Below are 4,567 nucleotides of genomic sequence, written 5' to 3' on the forward strand. Positions count from 1 at the left end.
ACTCAGAGAGAGAGAGAGAGAGAGAGAGAGAGAGAGAGAGGTGGATGTTACCACTTGCCATCATAGCATTCGGATTGAATGGCAATAGTGAATGCAAAGCCAAAAGATTTGAAGTGGGCAGATTGCAGGCACTCTCATTATGAAACCACGTATTTTCTTTGCATATCTATACGATACGACATTATGTGCATGGCAAATTAGTGATTTTTAAACACCGAAGGAAGCATCCTGGAAAAAAAAAATCAAACCCCTCCTCTTTCTGCTGCTGCCTTTATAACGATCATTGTGGCCGTTCCTTCTTCGAACTCGAGTCTTTCTTCTTTTTTCCTTCGCCTTCAGCCATCAACGTACGTACCTGATACACGAGAAGTGCAAACGCTTCTTGGAATACCAGAAAAGTGGTTTTCCGGCTACTCCGTAAGGGTTTTCCGGGGAAACTTAGATGGCAGACATCCTCATGGGCCTGTTCGACGACCCCCACTTCTGCAACGCCTCGGCCTTGGACGGGCCGTCCTCGCCGGAGAACCTTTTCAGTATACTCGAGACCCTTGACTGCGTACCCTGCTCGCCGGAGATCACCATGCCGCACCTTCCGGAGCCGGTCCCGAGCCCGAAACAGGCCGACCAGGTTGCGCCTGAGACGGAGGCAGCGGAAGTCGAGAGGAAGCCTAACAGCTGCAAACGAAAAAGGATTTCAGGGCATAACGCCGTCAAGGAGGAGGTGACGGCGGATGGTCAACAGCGGGTCTCGCACATCACGGTCGAGAGGAACCGAAGGAAGCAAATGAATGAGCATCTCTCCGTACTGCGCTCGCTCATGCCTTGCTTCTACGTTAAAAGGGTAAGTAACAATAATGGTTGAAGGTTGGCTCCATATTTTCATAAATGTTAAAAAGTCGTAGCTGCATCATGGAGCTTCGTAAAAAACCCTTCTTCTTAAAGAACTCGCTTTCAGAAGTGCGAAACTACACTCTTCTTTTATGCTTACAAAGATTTATGAGAAGCTAGTGTTTTTGAAAAATAGAAAGCTTGTTTTTCTGAGTACCATGATCTTTATTGATGTTGAAAACGCATTGATAAAGATCGCATAAGGTTTAACAATATTTTTGTTATTTCCTACTTGCTTTTCTGAAGCGCCGGTAGGTGATCAGACCCAATACTTTGCAAAGTAGTCGGGCCACACAAAACATAGAAAATCACTAACTCATGCAGAGATTTCCTGTGTAAAACACAAATACAAAAAATAGTTAGATGGGCAGTGATTTTTTTCTTATAAAACACAAAACATAGAAACTTAATAAGCTCACAGCGTCAAAGATTTTCTGTGTTGTGTGGCCGGAGTATTTTGTACTTTTTTACTCACCTACCCATATGCATCCTAAATGCTTCATGCATCTAGACATGTTTTGAACACTTCGTGCTACATGCTTCATGCATCGCTTCTTGTACCTGCTTAAGTGCGGTTAAAAAGTTGATAAGTGGGTTTGACATTTCTATCGTAGGGGGATCAAGCATCAATCATAGGAGGGGTGGTGGAGTTCATCAAGGAGCTGCAAGCGGTGTTGCAATCGTTGGAGTCAAAGAAGAAAAGGAAAGCTTATAACGAAGTTCTGAGCCCAAGGTCGGTCTCAAGCCCTAGACCCATATCAAGCCCTAGGCCCACGCCTTTGAGTCCGAAAATAAACCTACCCATAAGCCCTAGGACCCCACAGCCAACCAGCCCTTACAAGCCTAGGTTGCACCTTCAACACCAACAGCAGCAGCTGCAGCCACAGCAACTGTCCTTCGTCACCTCCTCATTGAACTCTCCGCGTGAAGCCCGCTATGATAATGGGGTGAAGGAGCTGGCTGCTAACTCCAAGTCACCGGTTGCCGAAGTAGAGGTGAAGTTCTCAGGACCCAATGTGCTCCTCAAGACGGTATCACACAGGATTCCTGGACAAGCTCTTAAGATAATGACGGCCCTTGAAGGTCTGTGTCTGGAGATACTACACGTGAGCATCAGCACCATAGACGATACGATGCTCAATACGTTCACTATCAAGGTAAAACTCTCTCTCTCTCTCTCTCTCTCTCTCTCTCTCTCTCTCTCTCTCTCTCTCTCTCTCTCTCTCTCTCTCTCTCTGTGTGTGTGTGTGTGTGTGTGTGTGTGTGTGTGTGTTCGTTTGTTTTGGAAGAGAGGGAAGGAGGGCCTTAGTATGATAAGCTAATCTCTTTCTGATTGATGATCAGTTTATAAACCTCTCATGACTGAACAAATATTGGTACCCCAAGCTGCACGAGCTTGGCTCATTATTTTGGCAAGCCAAGCGGAGTTTGAGCCCGAGTTAAGGGAGCCAAGTTCTAGCTGGCTCGTTTTGGGGAAAATACATTGTTTTAGTGCTGAAAGAAATAGGATAAATAAAAAATGCATGTAAAATATATTTTTAATACTAGCCGAATACCTATTGTTCATATTCAGCTTGCCGAGCCTATTTTACGAGACAAACATGAGCTCTTTTCCCAGCCCTAGCTGCAAGTTTGAATTCAAGCAGTTAGCTTTTGGTCATAGCTTCAGAAACTCATGTTAATTAGATTTTTTTCTCACTTTAAATGGATACGCCTAGTTGGTTAATGAATCCAGTATATGATGAGCATTGATTTATTTATTTTTTGATAGTCAAGCTGAGGTTATGCAGAGGATGGGTATTGAATATGTGTGTGTTCGTCACTGATTTTGTATGGGACGTTTCAGAGACATTTGAGCGTAGAAATTTACAAATAATTCCTTTAGTTTCTTCATTTAAAAAAACAGATCACGTCAAATTTACAGAGTAAATCTACGTGTGTTACTGTTATCTATGGCAGCGAATCCTCCTTAAGCATGATCCACAACCATCGATCTAAGATATCAACTGTACAAATGAACCAAACGCTTATCTTTCTCCATTTTCTCTTTTTTCACCTTTTTCTCTCGTCACTTTTTTTAAAATAATATCATTCTATATCATTCAAGAAAAGAGAAATAGAAATGGAGACGAGAGCATTGTTTTTCCTTTTTCTGATTTCAAGGCACAACAAAGCTAATGATTGCACTCCTGATCAAACCATTCTGTTGTTCTCGTTTTCTGTTGCAGATTGGGATCGAGTGCAAACTCAGTGCGGAAGAGCTCGCTCATGAAATCCAGCAGACATTCCATCGAGCCTATTAGGAGTTGGACCGCATGGGGCAGCAGCAGCAGCAGCTGTAACCCTAAAGACTTTAGCTATAGGTGCTTGGTTGGTAGTCTTTCTTCTTCCTCCTCCTCGTCGTTTCGGCCTTCAATTCAATCCCGCGTGGTGGTGCATCTGCTGTAAATGGAAAAGAAAATTGTGGCGGCTGCTTTAATGAGGAAATTTAGTGCCTGACCACTCTCACAAAAACTTTGGGTAGATGACAATAAATTTTCCACTTCAAAACGCAACACGCGTATTAATTGCTACTCCCTTGCACGCATGCATGCACACGCCTTTAATGTGCTGTCTGCATTCGCCATCTTGCCACCTGGAATTGCTTTCAGCTCCGCTCGACGCGACGTCGACTATTTTAATCACTTTGTCTGGAGGGCCACTACATCATCATCTTCAGCTTAACACATTGCCCCCGTCGAGGAGAGCTGGACGCCCTCGACCGTAGCCCCCAAATATCGCCGATATTTTTAAAATGTCGCCGATATTTTTAAAATGTCATGTTTTTTTAAAGGCTGCTGATACTGTATTGGAAATTTCATGATATTAACGCAATGCCCCTGCCGAGGAGAGCTCGGCGCGCTCGACCAATGTTTTTAGTATCGGTGCGAGTCAGGCTGATATATATATCATATCGTATCGGCAGAAAATCGATAGGATACTAACCTGAATCGGCTATTTTTTTTAATAAATGTAAAAAATACTTAATATTGTTTTAATGGTTGTCAAGTTCCGATTGACACGGAATATTTTTTTAATTATTTTTTTTTAGCCGGATTCAAAATGATTCCCTTGAGAATCAGTATCCGGCCGATTCACCTGAATCGTTGGGGGAACGATTTGATAACCGATACTGTTTTGACAACATTGCTCTCGACTCTAGCCCCCAAATGTTACCGATATTTTGAAAATATCGCGGTTTTTTAAAGGCTGCTGATATTGTATTGAAAAAATCATGATATTACATTTTTTTATATTAGTCTAATTTTATATATATATTTTATGCTTTTATATTTACGGATACTTTCTTGATATTTCCTGGAGACAATTACATTTTTCAAAAATATAACAAGATTTTTTTTTCCTCAGCAATGTTTTTGCGAGAACGAGACTTATGACTATGGTATGAACTAAACAAGGAGGACAACCAATGAGTTGGACCATCTCATGGAGAACTCCGGATCCGAGTGAATGGGGGGATGAAGGTCATCATCCTCAATTGACAGTAGAAAACACTTTATAAGCATCAATGTATCATATCACAATCAGAACCTGTTTGGTTGCAAATCTTGAAAATTAAATTTCAGGTTTTTTACTTTTCAGATTTTTTAAGTTTCAAGTTTTTTGAGTTCTAGAAAAA

General features: G+C 41.9%; 1 pseudogene; it reads left to right on the top strand.

Moving 5' to 3' along the window:
* Positions 1 to 442: 442 nt before the first annotated feature.
* LOC149820065 (transcription factor MUTE pseudogene) lies at positions 443 to 3,191 on the top strand (annotated as a pseudogene).
* Positions 3,192 to 4,567: the final 1,376 nt, after the last annotated feature.

Source organism: Nuphar pumila, chromosome 12 (assembly GCF_984573655.1).
Source record: "Nuphar pumila chromosome 12, dmNupPumi1.hap1.1, whole genome shotgun sequence".
NCBI classification, from domain to species: domain Eukaryota; kingdom Viridiplantae; phylum Streptophyta; class Magnoliopsida; order Nymphaeales; family Nymphaeaceae; genus Nuphar; species Nuphar pumila.